The 17,888-nt window shown below is 43.8% G+C and overlaps 1 protein-coding gene and 1 long non-coding RNA gene across 33 annotated transcripts in view; one reads left to right on the top strand and one right to left on the bottom strand.

Moving 5' to 3' along the window:
• The window catches only part of DLGAP1 (DLG associated protein 1), an 856,539-nt gene that overhangs the window by 753,903 nt on the left and 84,748 nt on the right, over positions 1-17,888 (top strand). The window lies entirely within an intron of this gene.
• LOC309610576 overlaps positions 132-17,888 on the bottom strand; it is a 36,475-nt gene continuing 18,718 nt past the window's right edge. For 3 of the 11 annotated variants that reach the window (XR_014234040.1, XR_014234041.1, XR_014234042.1), the window contains one exon: positions 16,471-17,212. This is a non-coding gene — a long non-coding RNA (uncharacterized lncRNA). Of the gene's footprint in view, positions 11,416-14,028; positions 16,194-16,470; positions 17,213-17,888 lie in introns of those variants that run through there. The other 8 variants (XR_014234034.1, XR_014234035.1, XR_014234038.1 and 5 more) reach the window with 8 other exon arrangements.

Here is a 17,888-nt window from a genome sequence, read left to right as displayed (position 1 = left end):
TTATGACTTTAGTTTGGTTTCACTGAGGAAAAAGCCAAAGCATTTTTACAATAATACGTCAGTGAAATGCAAAATCAGATACCAGTCCCAAAAGCTTTGTGGATCTGAAATGTTTTGGAGATATGTATGGATTTTCAGGTGTTTCCTAGTTTTAACCAACATGTATGCTTAGGTGGAAACAGAAAGCTAATGGTTACAGCTCTCTTGAGTACAGTGTTTCTTGAACATATGCCTGTTACGAGATACAGAGGCAAGTTTAATTCCCTTTTAAGCCTTCTGTATACCATGGTTGATTTTATAGATGGCCTCCTCAAGTGTAAACTCCTAACACTGAGTTTGGAACACACTCTATTGGAGGAAAGTATTAAGCAGTATAAAGGACATTCCTAGGTTCAAACTTTGTCTCCATTAACTCCTTGGCTGTGTTGTAATCTGAAGCAAGTTACTCTCTCTGAATCACACTTTCCTCATCTATAAAATGGGCTTAAAAGTACTGAGCAATCCAGATGATTAAGAAGCCTAAATAAAATGAGATCCTGTTGAAGTACCTAGTAAAGTGTTTGGTACATAGGTATTCAATATATTTTAGATGTTTATATATATTGTTTTGTTACTGTCTTTATTTTTATTGCATTGGCTCAAAAACTGAATTCTCAAAATCAATGCTTCTACTTTTGCTTGATGTTATTTCATAAGTTTTTAAGAGTAATGATCGTGTGCCTAAGTAATTATGAATTTTTTTTTTTTTACTAAATTGAATATAATTTTATTGCACGTAACCTAATGGAAATCTAACCAAAGTTAGATACAATCAAAATCACATGGTACTTAGGAAAAATGATCAGCATGTCTCCAAATATCCTTTACTCCACTGTTTTCCTTTCTTCATCTGGTTGTTAATGTGGTTTAAGTTTGGAGCATTTTTGTTTTGTTTTAATATTGCTTTGGAATAACATTACTCCAGTAAATGTTCCTCAAATTAAAAATAGAACACTTTAAAAAATATCACCCTAGAATGATTTAGAACATCCTAGCCTTTTCAATATCCCAGCACTTGTAGAATATTATATTTATAAGGCACATTGAGGGAAAGAATTCAGCCTGCTTGAGGCCTATGGCAGCTGGCACAGAAAGACTTTATTTCCAAACATATTTTATTACTTTATTGTTCTTAACCTATTAAGACAAAATTAATAAAGTTATTAAATGCCTGCATTATGCCATGTCTCATACGAGGCCATGAGGAAAGACAGATGAACCAGACGTAGTTCTCCTATCTAGAAAAGGTGGCATCTATGGAAACAGATCATTACAATTTCATATAATAAAAATGGAGTAGTAGGAGTAGATTAAAGGAGTTACATGAACATAGAAGTCAGCCTGGGAACTCTGCCTGGGGATCAGATAGATGCCCCAGCGAAAGACATACAGAAGGCAAAGCGGAAGCGGTGTATCTGCAGGTGTCCTGAACCCCAGTGCAGACAGATCCCAGCCGACACCTCCAGGAATCAGATGCGGCCGCTCCCAGGCACGATCTCGCCAGATGGCAGGAGGGAGCGGCTGGGATCCTTAGAATGGGACACATATAAGTGAACATCCTCCAGAATGTGTGTCTACAGTGAGGAGCTCTGGTCTCCGTGATCCCACTGAGGACAGGGGGTCTAGGTGCTAGTGGAAACAGCTCTCAGAGAACACTGAGCAAGCAGCCCTGTACCCTGGAGGTGAAGCTGTGAGTTTCCCCCGTGCACTTGGCTTTTGCCTTAGGCCAATCTTGTGCTCGACCTGCATAGAGCCTCACAGGCTCCTTTAGAAAATTCACCCTATATCATTTAAAATATACCACAATGATCCACATCCCCTGTTTTCGGTTGTTGTTTTGTGGTTTGTTGTTGGGTTTTTTTGTTGTTTTTGTTTGTTTGTTTGGTCGGTCGGTTGGTTGGTTTTTTTGGCCAAGCTGCACAGCTTGCGAGATCTCAGTTCCCCGGTGTGGACTGAACGCAGGCCACGGCAGTGAAAGCCTAGAACCCTAACCACTGGGCCACCAGGGAACTCCCCACATCCCCTTTAGATAAATTTGTCTTCTTTAAAACTCTTCTAAAGAATTTTTATCATTTTTTAATCTACGATTAAGTATGTAAAACTCATTCGGTTTATGATTAGCTATGATTCCTTGGTAATCATACATATTTAGTATGTATGAAAGTATTTTCAAATGTAATGGAATTTTGTGAATGGTAAGTTTAACAATTAGTGATGCTAACATAATGTTAGTTTATAATAACATTCAATTAAATTTTTATTAGTTTTGATTTTGCAATTTTTTAATCCATGGTTTAGTGCCAGTAACTTTTTTCAAGACTCAAATATTTTATATCCTCTTGAAAGGCTCATAAGCTGAGGCCTGGTGCCTCACAGGACATAATCATTGTAATAGCTGTTCTGTGCCCTTATGGGATTGCTGTGGGGTTAAGTAGGGTGAGGGACTGAAAGTACTTCTGAATTTAGAGTGAAATATAAATATTTGTTATCATGAATATATTGCTATGTATAGAAAATCAGTCTACTGTTGATACCACAGAGGAGAGTATATGTGTATATACATATATATATATGTATTGTCTTATTTTTATGGAATAACTGCCCCTAGAAACTTGGTAATATACATTAATCATTATTTATTAATACATTTGTTATTTATAATTAGTAAAAATATATACGTATATATACACAGAGTAGTATTATCTATAAATACATTGTCTTACTTTTTCGGAACATCCGTGCAATCTTGTTTGCTGCCTTCATGAAGGATATGTTTCCCTATAGCATAGTTGTTCAGAGTTCAGTTCTAGAGTCTGACTGCCTAGGTTTGAATCCTGGCTTTCCTGCTTATTAGCTGTGTGACTGTGGGCAAGTTAACTAACTTCTCTGGACCTCTCTTGCCTCACTAAAAATTGGAGTGACAATAATAGTTAATGATTAAGTTGTATAATCCATGATAAGTTCATGGAACCGTGTATGTCACATCGTATGCACTCGATAAACGATGATGGCTGTAGTAAAAATAACATTAGCCCTACTGGGAATAAAGGGGGTGAGAACAATTCTCCAGCTAGGAGAGGTCTTTAATTTACACACGCGGTATAGGAAGAACACAGGTGTGGACATATGTTCGGTTTCCATCACTGCTGTGTCCTCAGTGGAGAATGTAGTACAGGGACCACGACTGGGGGCTGACTAGCCCACCTCTCCACGTGCTGAGTTCTCTGTGTGGGAACTTTGTCAGTTTCCATTACTTGTTCAAGCGAGGATTCATTTCAGCCCCAAGTCCAAGGGCTCACTGCTCTGTTTCCTGCCATGGCACGTCCTGACTTTCCTGGATGCTTTGAAGTGCTTTTGAAGATCACATTCTATTACCACACATTACAAAGAATTCTGGTTTTGATCCTGGGAGTGGGCCATACTGCATTGCTTGGCCCAGAAATCAAGGATTTCAGTGTGAGGTTTGGAGTAAGAGCCCGTGGCTTTGCAAACAAGGCGGCCTGGCTCTTAGCCCAGAGCAGGCCTTCAGCAGGACTTCATGCCAAGTTACCCGGTTTCTCTTGCTCTATACCTTTTTTTTTTTTCCCCAGCAAATACTTATTAAGCATCTATTGTCTGAAAGACACTATCATAAGAGCTGTGAGAGATACAAAAATAAATAAATAAATCATCGTGAACCTATCTCATTAGTCTAATCAACTTAAAAGACAAGTCTAGGGGACTTCCCTGGTGGTCCAGTGGTAAAGAATCCGCCTTACAATGCAGGGGACACAGGTTCGATCCCTGGTCGGGGAACTAAGATCCCGCATGCTGCGGGCCAAGTAAGCCCACGAGCCACAACTACTGAGCTCGCGCACCTCAACAAGAGCCCACGTGCCGCCCACTACAGAGCCCACACGCTCTGGAACCCATGAACCACAACTAGAGAGAGGAAAAATGCGCACGCCACTGCTAGAAAGAAGTCCGAGCGCCACAGCAAAAGATCCCGCATACCGCAACAAAGATCCCGCGTGCCACAACTAAGACCTGATGCAGCCAAAAATAAATAAAATAAATAAGTAAAAAAAAAAAAAAAAGCAAGTCTATGAATAGCAATAGTGGGAGTCAGTCAAATGATATATTGTATTTCTTTTATTCATCAAACTGATGTTTTATCATTATGTGCATTTGAGATTTAAGAGGCTTCCTGCCTGGGTCTCTATGGTAGATACCATATGCCAAGCTGGCTCTACAGGCATCACATCTGTGGGCAGATTTTAAGCAAAGGGGCCGCTTTACAAAATTCTGTACAAAATTCTAGTCCTGTAACAGCCCATGACCTTGTGCTGTCTTCACAAAGCAGCACATTCATGTTCTTCCTTGCTTTTGTACGGGATCCTCTAGCCGCAGCCGAGAGCACTTAGGCCATGGGGGGACTTTTCTATTCGAAACCAATGGGTGTAGAAAGCTCTATCAGGAAACCGAAGGTTAGTTTTTCTGAGTTCTTGTGGCCTTATCATGGAAGATGGTCAGATAAAATAGATTAAACAAAATGAGACTTATTATACAACCATCGAGGCCCATCTAATATCCACTTTGATACCATAAATGGATGTGACAACTTTAGGACCTTGGTGAACTTTATGCTACAAACAGGCTCATTTAGAGCTGTTCTCCAGATAAAAATAGGACTCAGAGACTGATGGTATCAAGGACTGACGGAATCAAATGTTTCTGCTAAAAACAGCAAATATACAACACCTCGGGGGCTTAATATTATTCTTTAAATGTTCCTACTCTTAAAAATGTAAGATTAACAGACGAGTCATTGTGATCTTTATAAAGTATAAAATTATTCCATTAACAAGATGACATTCAAAGCAGTGAAATACACATTAATGTAGCTGAAAGAAGAATATGAAAGTATGAGATCAGGAGATGAAAGAAAAAAAAAAAAAGCTGCCCAGAAGAAAAACAAACAAAAAACCTAGAAATGATAGTGAAATACCAGTTGATTTATGAATGGAAAATATTAAAGGGCTAGCATGATGGAAGGGTCACGTGGTAGTCTTCCTACCTACCATATTTGGAATTGGTCCTTACCAAAACTCTATTATATTAATATATTTTTGAAAGAACTAGAAAACATTTTTAAAAGCGTCATCAAAATCACAGATACAGGAAAGTGGCCCCGGAAGCAAAACATGGCTACCTCTACCCAATAAGCTGAGCATATTTCTACAGGCAGACAAGAGGAAAGACTTAGACAGAGACCTTTCTAGAATCTGCAGTTCATTCATTTTATTTTACCAGAGCGTGGCACTTAAAATGAGGAAGTGAAATTCCTTGATTAGCCTTTGCCTCTTTCTTGCTTTTTAACTATCCCTACAAATATCTGTAAACATATACAGGCAAAATTACAAAACAATAATAATAAGGACACGGTACCCCAGCTGCCCATTAGGTAATCAGGCTCATTCTGAGGTCCTTTGTCTGATAGTCTAGTTTTGTTCCTAGAGAAAGATCAGTTTCCTTAGAAAGACATATGAACTGGTTTAAGATGTGTAAAACTGTCATTTTTTTAAAAATTCTACTGAGCCAAGTACTGTGGAGGTACAGGGTTAGAGATGGTCAAGACAGGGGGTCTGACGTCTTGGGAAGACAGAAATCCATAATCACAGTGCAGGGATGAGAGGTGTGTGAGGCATCTTCTAAGGGCTAAGAGGTCACAGGGATAGTGTGGATAATTCAGGAAGTTTTCACAGGAGAGGTGATAGCAGACAGGACACGTGAAAGATGAGTAGGAGTTTGCCAGGTAAAGAAAGGGAGGGTGGAAATTACAGGCAGAAGGAACAGTGTGTGTCAAGTCAAAGAGCAGGAAATATGTCAATTATATTATATTTGAAAAAAGGCACCAATGCTGTATAGGGAGAGAATAGGAAGCAGCAGAAGAGAAAGGGTTAAGTTATAAGAATCCCAACAAGGGGTTTGGGTATCATCCTTTAGGAAGGGAAGAACCACTGAAGACCTTTCAGGCAGGGAATACAGTGATCAAGTTTGCCTCTTCAAGAGATAACTCAGAGGACAGTGTAGGTTTTGACTGGAGACAGAGAATCCTGTAATTATTAGGGAAGGCCTGTCAAGACCAAGGCAATCCATGAGATGGAGGAGATTGGATTCATGGAACTGATGACTATATAAACATACCTATGACAGAGGGGAATGTAGGGTTACAAATTGGATATTGCCAATTTCTTTATTTTTGAACGTTAGAATCAAATGTAAGGGGTTCCATTAAGCAAAAAAGAGTTGGATTGAACATAAGAAAGTTGTTAACAGATAGCCAACTGCAAGATGAAGTTCTTAATCTGGGTCAATGAATGAACTTTAGAGAGTCCCTACAACCATCTGAAATTAAAATCACACTTTGTACATGTGTGCACATGTGAATTATTTCTGGAGAAGAGTGTCTATAGCTTTCAACAGATAATCTAAGGAGTCAATGACCCAAGATGTAAAACAACCTCTTCATTGCAAAATTTGTAGAATTGCAATTTCAATGAAGTTTTAGAAAACAGGGTTGAATACAGTTATGGATTGTGTTTCTAAACTTTTAAAAAATCCATACCCCCTTTTGATATCCTATAGGTATATATACACAGTCACTCCTGGCGTAAACAACCTCCTTCCATTCTGAAAGGCTGATAGATTCTCCTAAGGGAAATATGCAAAGCATCCCCCTTCCCTGCCTCACCCCTGTCTTCCCCCTGCTCCACCACCCCAATCGCGCTGAGCGTCCTTCACAGTAGCACTCTCCGGCCAAAAAGATATGGTTAGGTTTTACTTTCTGTCACTGTAATATACAAACCAATAGATATTTCATTTTCCAAATTTAAAATGATGTTCTGATAGGGTTTCGCTTCTAGTAATATGACAGGATATATACACACGTATGCACACACACACATATATATATAAGCATACATATATATGCTTAAAAACATCAAAGATCTAATGAGTTAGTAAGGAGTTATTGGAAAGCAGGAAGTGGAAGAGGTAACCAAAACAGTAAAGGTGCTCCTGCCCTCAGGGCATTTGCTGAATCAGGTTGATCATAAATTCAGGTTTTGATGGTCCCCTATAGTAGGAAGAAGCAGACAGACATTAAAGTCCAGAGCCTGCCCAAGGAGAAATCTAACAGGAAAACCCTATCCCATACAACATGCACCCCAAAAGCTTATACCCTATATAGGTAAGGATGAATCAGAATGTAACCATCTCCACATGAGACACTTCCCAACCCCAGCTCCAAGCGAAACAAAATACACATGCACAAAAAACTCCTGTGGTGGTACGAAGGCAAGGGATTATCCATTCATGAGAAGTTGTAACCATATATATACTTCTTTCATGCCCTTGGCCCAAATTCACATCAACTGAGCGAATCAAACGCCCTCAATCCATGAATAGTTCAAATGATAATCCTCTACAGAAAAAGGAATATTTTCCTAGGCCACAAATAGCTTTCCAAAATAATTCTCCAAGGAAAGTGATCTGTTCACTGTCAAAAATAACCAAACGGGGCTTCCCTGGTGATGCAGTGCTTAAGAATCTGCCTGCCAATGCAGGGGCCATGGGTTTGATCCCTGGTGTGGGAAGATCCCACATGCCGCGGAGCAACTAAGCCCGTGCGCCACAACTACTGAGCCTGCACTCTAGAGTCCACAAGCCACAACTACTGAGCCCGCGAGCCACAACCGCTGAAGCCCGCGCGCCTAGAGCCCATGTTCCGCAACAAGAGAAGCCACCTCAGTGAGAAGCCCACGCACCGCAACGAAGAGTAGCCCCCGCTCGCCACAACTAGAGAAAGCCTGCATGCAGCAACGAAGACCCAACACAGCCAAAAATAAAAACAAACAAATAAATTTTTTTTAATTGACTTTAAAAATAACCAAGCACACAAAGAAACAGGGCATCATGAGCAAGAAGAGAACAGACCTTCTGAGGATTAAGATGTTAGATTATTAGAATTGTTACAATACAGATATACATGCCATGTGTAAAGAAATAAAAGATAAGCTTTAGAAGATCTGCGGGGAAAAAAAACTATTTGTAAATGACTAGGAGATTTGAAAAAGTGTTACTTCTGCGATGGGCAGAGCTTTATCATGGGGAAAAGACGTACAGGGGGTGTGAACTGGGTGCTTCCGGGGTGCTGACAGCATTCTATATCTTGGCCTAGATGGTGGTTACAGGATGTTCATTTTGTAATTATTCTTTAAGAATATTATACACACAGAGAGAGAATATTTAACAAAATATTCTATTACAAGGCAAACTATGCTTTTTCAAATTACAAAAACAATCCCCCTCCACATCCCTCCCCCACCCCCCCAGGATTCTGATATGCCCTCCTGTTGGAGAATCAACAGGATGACATTTAGGGCTATAGAGTATAGAGGAAGGACTGTAGAGATAGGGTATGAGGAACCACATGTGCTCCAGTGGCACCTTCTACCCCATGGGTCTATACTGGAGGGAGGAGCGTAGGGGAAGATTGACCAATGCTTGGGATCTGGTCAGTGTCTTCCCTGAGCTCTGATGCCTTATAACTTCTTTAATCTGTTCTTCTCAAGAGCATATGTAACCTAAAGTTTTAGTAATAACACACCAGAAAAATTTGGTTACAAAAAAAATTACTAACACTAATAAAATATTAGGGCTATTTTTATGAGACCATGACATTGTTTCAGAATTAAATGTTTGACAGCTTTCAAAATTGAATTCACATACCATGAAATCCACCCATTTAAAGTATATAATTAGATTATTATTATTATTTTTTTTTTTTTAGGATATTCACAGAGTTGTGCAACCATCACCCACAATCTAAGTTTGGAACATTTCCATCACCCCAATTAGTCACTCTCCACCCTCTGACCCCAAACCTAGGCAAGCACTAACTGACTTTCTGTCCCTCAGAATTAAAATGCATGCTTTTAGTTTAACTGCCTTAAAGCAAACTATTTTCTATTATGAATGCTTGAAATTGCCCCAGATCTAATCTCCTGAAAAGAATCGCTAATTCAGCCTATGACTGTTTTCTGTTGGGGGCAGTGTTTAAGTGGCGCTACCTTGGGGAACTGTGCAGATGCCGAGCATCTCCAGGGCAACATGCTTGACCTGAAGATGGTCTCTCCTCACCACTGTGACCCACTCACCCCCCAAACACACATGCAACCTCAAACAGGGTGTGATGATCAAAAATGCCAGCACAACTGCATGTAGGTCTTGGCCACCAAAGCTAGTAGGTGGCATGTGCCCAAATCTTTACATAACCTCTGAATCGTTGTAAGATTTAACCGTCACAAAATCATTAGGCATGTACTGTAAAGATTTCCATGAAGGGAGAGGCAAAGCCTGGTAGAAGTCGCTGCCAGGAGCCCCGAGGCAGTAGAGGCAGTGGTGTAACCGAATCAAACTTGGGTCCACTTGGCCGATGTAAAGCCAGTCTACTGACACCAAGTGGTGGTGAAGGAAAGTACAACATTTATGGTAAGGTGCCATACAAGGAGTTTGGGACAGCTAGTACTCAAAAAGCCTGAACTCCCCAGCAAAGCATTTTAAAGTCAAGGTGAGGGAGGGGGATCTCAACTTGTGTACAATTCTCTGATTGGTTGATGGTGAGGTAACAGGATGATTAACAGTGTCAATCCTTAGGCACCAGTAGGTCTGGGGGCTACATGCTCATGGTCATCAAGTAGTTAATTTCTTCCATTTGGTGGCATTTTAGCATCTGTAAAACAACTCAGGAAATGTGCATCAGATACCATTCTCTAGGTACTTCAGAGAGGAGCTACAGCTGAGGATGTGGGGAGGGGTCTGTCCCGGGAAGGCCCCGTAGGTTCATAGGCTCTATGAGGCAGGCACCGGGCAGATTCAAGGGCTCATCACTTTGGTTCTTCCCTTTTGCAGGTTCTCTGAGTGGTGGGTAGACTTTGCTTCTCGGAACATCTGTGGGGGACCATCTATATGGGACCGTTATGTATTTTGTCTTTTAGGACAGGCGGGAGGGGCATTCAGTGAAATCCATCTGGGTCTTTGTGGTCTATTTCTTGGAGTTTAGATTATTTTGCTCTTGAGGTCCTATCTTAGTCTTATCAGGCTGCTCTCACAAAATATCATAGGCTGGAAAGCTTAAACGACAGACGTGTGTTTTCTCACGGTTTCGGAGGCTGGGAAGTCCAAGATCAAAATGCCAGCAGGGTAGATGTCTGGAGAAACCTCCCCTCTTGGATTCTAGACACTACCTTCTCACCCTGTCCTCACATGGCCTTTCCATGTGAGGAGAGAGAAGGGGACAGAGAGAGGGAGACATCTCCCTGGTACCCTCTCTTCTTATAAGGGCACTAATCCCATCACCAGGGTCCCACCCTCTGGACCTCATCTAAGCCTAATTACCTCCCCATCTCCAAATACCAACACAACGGGGTTGAGCCTTCAACATATGAAGCCCCGGGGGAAGGGGGTGCAGACATTCAGTCCGTAACAGGTTCCCTTAGGTGCATAAGGTAATACTAGGACCAATCCCTCCCTTTAAACAGAACAAATAAGATAAAATTTGAATTAAAAGGGGGTGGGGTAGTCTTCCTCTGTTAGTTTCCCCTATTCTTGTAAATAGTCTTTATCGTGACCTGTTTATCATGAACTGTTTCTGTGAAGGAAAAATAAACTGGCCCTTCCCTTCTAAGAAAGGTACATCTTAACGTTTGCGGGATTCAGGTGCTAAGTGAACGGCTACAAAGTGCTTGCTGCTCAGAGAAAGTGACACGGCAGAAACCAGCCGCTAGCCAAGCTGTTTCCTTTGACATTCCAGAGGCCCGCCCAGCCCTTCTGGTTTCGCGGAATGTTGTCCCTCGGTCATCACGGGGTGGCTGAGGAAAAACCCTGCAGCCTCCCCGGCGAGCTGGAATAAGACCTCATTCGCCAACAGGGACAGATACCCTGAGTGGCCCCCATGGAGCCCGATGCAAGCTCGGGGGCACAGTCACGGTGGCCAGTCCCCATGTGGCCCAGCGCGTGCAGAGTGTCCCAGACCCACTGCCCCAAAGGGACAGTTCACACCCGGGTCACCAAAGCCCACCGTCTCACAGAAGAGGTGGACGTGACCGGATCGCACAGACGCACATCCGACAGGCTCTGACAGGCTCAGTTTAGGCGGCACGAGAGAGGTGGGCAGAGGTGACTGGGGAGAGTCTGGTTCCTCTCAGCACTGGCGTTTTATCAATTGCATCTCAAATGCTGTCACTCACCCGGAAAGGTCCTAAAACACCCCTTGCTTCCGCTTCTGAAGCAGAGGGATGTAGTGGCAGCTGTCTGGGGGAGATGGGGCTGGGCCTGAGGGGGAGGAAGGAAAATTACCAGATGGGACTGGACCAGACGGAGGAAAGCAGGCAGTGAGGGAAGGTGGGAATATCCCCACTGATGTCCAGCCAGCATCCCCCCCACTGGAGGCCCAGGGACTGCATAGAAAAGCTCCACCAGCTGGGAAGCTAGGAGAAATGCCCTCATTTTATAGGGAGGAAGAATTTTCCTTTTCACAGAGCCTTGAAGAAGCTCAAGGAGAGATGTCAGCAGAACTTAAAAGGGACTGAATCCCTTACATAAGTGAACTTGTATATTGGATCCATTATATACATGAAGCCTGGAAACAGGAGATTAATATCAGGGCTGGCGTAAATAATAGCTATTAATTGCAATTAATAACATTAACTACAATTAATTACAATTCACCACAGTAGTATTAAGCACTTACTTTGTTCTAAGTCCTGCACTGGGACCTTTACCTGTATTATCTCACTTAACCCCTCAACAACCCTATCAGAGAAGTACTTTTCAGCATGCCCACTTTACAGACAAGGACACCAAGACTCGGTGAAATTAAGCTCCCAAGATCACCCAGCTAACAGGAGGCTGACCTAGGACTGAAATCATTGTGTGATTCCGTAACTTTAAGCTCTGGCAGGAAGGAATGACCTCACTCATGTTTCTAAAGTGAGTATCTTTCCAACTAGCCAGTTTGGGATTGCCTCAGGCAGGCAAGGAGTTGGGAAAAGAAGAGAGGAAACAGCTACCCCTTAGGCCGCCCCAGGCTGGGGCAAATGTACAAGATCTCGCAGGGGCTCTGTAACCACAATCTAGACTTCTTCCCAGTCTCTTTAGCACAGCACAGGCTATGAAGGGGGTGGGGACCTGTAGCCCCAGGGAGACTGAATTCTAGGCCAGCCTTCTCCCACATTTCCCTGCAGAGCCCATCTTGGAGGGGTAACTGTACCCATCATTCCCAGATTCCAAGCCAAGCAGTGTACACCAGGAAACGAGTTTAACTGTAGATTCGTTAGGAACACACACACATCCGAGGGTCCACGAGTACCCTTCATTCCTGAAGAGCCAGCCCAGGTAACTCATTTTGAAGGTGAACCTTAGTGTGTATCAGAATCACCTGAAGGGCTTTTAAAAACACAGATTGCTGGGCTCCACCCCCAGCGCTTCTGAATCCTGGGTCTGGGTGGAGCCTGAGAACTTGACCCACAAGTTCCCGGTGCTGCTGACACCGCTGGTTGGGGGACCACCTTTGAAAACCAACATTTTAACTGATGGAAGCCTTAGCTTTGTCTGTGACTTCATTTCTGGGCACGTATCTCTGCATGTTGAAATGCGATAGCAGCTGTTCAAGGACGTTCATCCTTACCACCTGTGTTGATTTCCTATTGCTGCTGTAACATTACCACACACTTAAGGGCTTAAAACAACACCAGTCATCTTACAGTTCTGGAAATCAGAAGTCTAAAATGGGTCTGCAAGGGCCGCAATCCGTTGTGGAGCCTCCAGGGGAGAATCAGTTTCCTACCTTTTGCAGCTGCCAGAGGACGCCTGCACTTCCTGGCTCATGGCCCCTTCCTCTGTCCTCAAAAACAGCAGCAGAGTAGCATCTTCAAACCTCTCCCTCTCTCTCACTCACACACACACACACACACACACACACACACACACACACCCCTCTGCTTCTAGAGTCACCTCTTCTTCTCTGACTAACCCTCTTAGAAGAATCCTTGTGATTTCATTGGCCCACCCCAGTTGAGCCCCCCTAAATAATCCAGAGCAATCTTTCCATTTTAAGACCATCGGGACTTCCCTGGCGGTCCAATGGTTAAGACTCCACGCTCCCACTGCAGGGGGCACGGGTTCAATCCCTGGCTGGGAACTAAGATCCCACGTGCCACGTGGCATGGCCAAAAAAAAAAAAAAAAAAGACCCTTAACTTAATCACATCTGAAATCCCCCTTTGCGATGGAAGGGAACATACACACAGATTTTGAATATTAGGACGTGGGCATCTTTAGGGGCCTTCATTCTGGTCACCACCCCCGCCATCCGACAGCTGCTTACCCTCCTATATCACAGTGCCCTTCCCACACAAGAAAAACCGAAACCGTATCAGGATTTGCATGATGCAATCCCTCCTTCGGACTCTCCTGGTAATGAAGCATCTTGCAGGGAGAGAGGATGGGTAGTTGGGGGAGGAAGGCAGGAGCCCTGAGGGAGGGAGTTAGCCAAGTGCCTCTTAGACCAGGCCCCAAACACCCATTAAGTCTCCCCACGCTTGCCAGACTTTCTAGAATCTAGCGCCTTGGTGCCTCTCCCTCTGAGCCAGAAGCCTCCAGGCTCCCCACTGGGCCTCACCCCAGGTCAGTGCTCACCCCAGGCTCAGCCACCAGCACCGCCTCCCAAACCTGCCAGCAGGCGCTTGTGAAAGATGCAGAAAGAGGAACTCTACTCAAAGCCTTCTTGCCTTTTGAGTTTCCGATGATTACCTTCAGAACTTTTCTGGGCTGAAGTCCCAGCCTCCAGGCTGTGAACTTTCTGTTGGTGCATTAATTTGCTCGGGCTGCTGTAACAAACTACCACAACAGACTGGGTGGCTTAAACAACAGAAATACAGAAACGTACCTTCTCACAGTTCTTGGGCCTGGAAGTCTGAGGTCAAGGTGTGTAGGCAGGCTGTTTCTCCTGAAGCCTCTCTTGTTGGCTTGCAGACGGCTGTATCCTCTCTGCATCCTCACCTGACCCTTCCTCTGTGAGACGCCCCTGGTGTCTCTCTCTCTCTTTTTATAAGGACCCAGTCCTATTGGATTCCAGCCCACCCTCATTTTACCTCATTTTAACTTAATCACCTCTTTAAAGACCTTATCTCCACCTCTCTGTGTAACAGGTGGGCCAGGTGCAATCAGGGCAGGCATAGGGAAGGGTAGGCCAAGCTGGGACTGTCACCGTGTGCACCTGGGCCCAGGTCTGCCTTTTGGTCTTAGGTCAGGGATGGAAGGAAGGTGGAGGAGGTCAAAGAAGCCCCCGCAGGCTGAGGCTTAGTCTCTATAAGCAAGAAGCAGCATTTAAGGCTCACCCTCCCGAGAGCCGACTCCCTGCAGAAAGTTTTTTGCTTGATACACAATTTACAGCAAGTCACAGACATTCCACCAAGTCAATATACACCCTGGACCCAGAGGAAATAAAGGAGCAGACAGTGAGGGCTTGTGTTTGACGGTCTTTGCAGGGGCTGTGTGGTAGAAAATGATTTCATCCTCAAGGCATGGCTCTGAGAAGGAAGTCAGCCAGCAAGTTGAAACAAAGCAAACAGCCTTATCTTGTTCTTGATTCATGGGTTCCTCTGTCTTCAAAGCCCTTTAGAGGCAGGACACTGAATTGTCACTGTCAGAGTAACTGCTGATGCAAAGTCCCCCCTGGGACCTTGCATCTGTGACTTATAAGACCTGGGGTCTCTGACATTTTTCTTTGACAAACCTTTGCTGCTCGCTGGTCAGACCCACTACCCAACATGGGCTTAAAATATACACATATAAAATACACACATGTATATACTAAGTGAAATCAGCCGGTCACAAAAATCACAAACACTGTATGATTCCACTTACAGTATAAGAGGGACCTAGAGTTGTCAAATTCATAGAGACAGAAAGTAGAAGCGTGGTTTCCGGGGGCTGGGGGTGAGGGAGGGGAAGCTCTTGTTTAATGGGTAGAGTTTCAGTTTTGCAAGATGAAAAGGGTCTGGAGATATGTTGCACAACAGTGTGAATGTACTTATTGAACTGTACACTTAAAGATGGTTAACATGGTAAGTTTTATGCTACATATATTTTAGCACCATTTTTTAAAAAGGCTGCTGTAAGCAATCATGTAATAGAATGATTAATGATCATGTAATAGAATGTCAAGCCAACCTAGGTTTGAATCCCATATCTGCCACTCACTAGTTTTGGGACAGTGTTCTAAGTTTTTTGTTTAGTGCCTTAAAACCACAGCAATCGTGTTCTTATTTCCCAGTTTCTATGGGGCAGGAATTCAGGAAGAGCTTCGGCTGGGTAGTTCTGGCTCAGGGTCTCTTCCGAGCTTGCAGTTGGGTGGCTGGAGGGCTGGATCACTGGGGGCTGCTGAACACCTCTCCCTCTTCCTAAGAGCCTCCAGGCTTCTTCATGTGGTCTTTCCACGTGGCTGACTTGGGCTTCCTTACAGCATGGCGGCCTCAGGAAAATTGGATGCTTCTGTGGTGGCTCAGGGCTCCAAGCAGGCAGATGTCCCAGGGACTAAGGGAGAAACAGCATCACCTTTTCTGATCTAGCCTTGGAGGTCATGCACTGTCAGTTCCTTCCTACTCTCTCGGTCACGAGCAAATCACACACTTCCCCAAGTTCAAGGGGAGGGGTATCAGACTCCACCTCACCATGGGAAGTGGCAAAGTTCTAGAGCAGGGTTGGCAAATTACGACCCTTGGAACAAATCAGGCTCACCTCTCCAAGGCAGCCATGTCCGTGCATTTACATATTGTCTCTGGCTTTGCCACAATGTCAAAGTTGAGTGTTTGGGACAGAGACTGCATGGTCTGCAAAATCAAAAATATTTACTGTACAGCTCTTTATAGAGGACTTTCCTGACCCCTGTTCTAGAAGACCATGTGGGATGGACAATATTGTTTTAGCCACCTTTGGAATATGCCGTTGGCTGCAGGCAGGTTACGAGCTGCTCTGAACTTTACCTGGGTCTCCAACTCTGTAAAAAGGAATGATGATCATATGTAAAAAGTACTCAGCACAATTCCACACCTGTAACAGGTAAAGTATACAATTTAGTTCTTCCCCTTCTAGGCTTAATTATGATTTGAGAGTCGCGGAAAGTTGTTTACTGCCACTGTAGGTCTATTAGCAGTCAGAAATTCCCAATTTTAGACCCTCCTTGGAATTAAGGCAGACTTTACAGAGACCCTCTTTTTAAAAAAAAAAAAAACTTTATTTTATATTGGAGTATAGTTGATTAACAATGTTGTGATAGTTTCGGGTGAACAGCAAAGTGATTCAGTTATAGGTATATTACATGTATCTATTCTTTTTTTTTTTTTTTAAAGATAGATTGATTGATTGATTGATTGCTATGTTGGGTCTTCGTTTCTGTGCTAGGGCTTTCTCTAGTTGCGGCAAGCGGGGGCCACTCTTCATCGCGGTGTGCAGGCCTCTCACTATAGTGGCCTCTCTTGTTGCGGAGCACAGGCTCCAGACGCGCAGGCTCAGTAGTTGTGGCTCACGGGCCTAGTTGCTCCGCGGCATGGGGGATCTTCCCAGACCAGGGCTCGAACCCGTGTCCCCTGCATTAGCAGGCAGATTCTCAACCACTGCGCCACCAGGGAAGCCCCTAATACATGTATCTATTCTTTTTTTAAATTCTTTTCCCATCTAGATTGTTACATAATATTGAGCAGGGTTCCCTGTGCTATACAGTAGGTCCTTGTTGGTTACCCATTTTAAATCTAGCAGTGTGTACATGTCAATCCCAAACTCCTTAACTATCCCTTCCCCCCCACCTTTCCCTGCTGATAACCATAAGTTCGTCAGAGACCCTCTTTTTAAACACATATTTATTACTCTGGAGGAAGGAAATGTTTGCAAGAATTCTTTTAAAAATGCAATCCCCCCTCCCCCGCCCCCCAGCCATCCTCCAATGCATTATTTTATCAGACTAGCTACATTTTTACCTTTCAGAGAACAAATACCTAAGGGACTGAGGCAATCTCATAAATTTGGAACTGAGTGACCGGGGAACAGCATGGTGGTGGCAGGTCTCCGATGCCCTAGGGAGAGAAAGACACAAGAAATTTGACCTACTTCACAGCTGTGCTCAGGGCTGCCTCAGCCTCAGACAAAGCAATGAAAAATGTTTTCTTGGCCTCCCCTTACCCATCGCCTCCCTTTCCTATTGCCCAGACTTGTTATCTCCGCCCCGACCTCCTCCACCGGCCAAGATCGCCCAAGATCGCCCTTGGATTTTTTCCTCTCCTCCCCTGGATGCTTCCAAGGCCAATCCTCCAGCAGCTCCCGGAGATTATCTGCTTGTGACCCTGCTTTCCTCCCTGCTCCAAATTCAAGCAGGGTCCTTCTGGAGCCTAGTTATTCAGTGCTTCTGAACCCTTTCTCTCTAGAAGAAAGCTTCTATCCAAGAAAATAGAGACCCCTAACAGGCACTTACTGGGGTAACATTAGACCTGCCAGTCCCAATTCTCCCACTCATTTACTCAAAAACCACCAAAATTAACAACTGTTAATTTGTGCATCATTTAAACAAACTATATTCTGTCTCCTCTCCAAATTACGTTTGACTCCAATCACTTTTAAAATCTACTTAGCTTCACCCTGAGCTGTGTCGGAAGAATAGTTCCTTTTTATTGCAGCTGTATGTCGCCATGTTATTTTTATATCAAATATTATGAGTGTTTGGGGGGGGCAGTTGGGAGGGGAAGTGTGTAACTA

The sequence above is a fragment of the Balaenoptera borealis genome (genome assembly GCF_965194805.1).
Source record: "Balaenoptera borealis genome assembly, chromosome: 14".
Taxonomy (NCBI): domain Eukaryota; kingdom Metazoa; phylum Chordata; class Mammalia; order Artiodactyla; family Balaenopteridae; genus Balaenoptera; species Balaenoptera borealis.
This window is presented reverse-complemented; position numbering and strand designations above follow the sequence as displayed.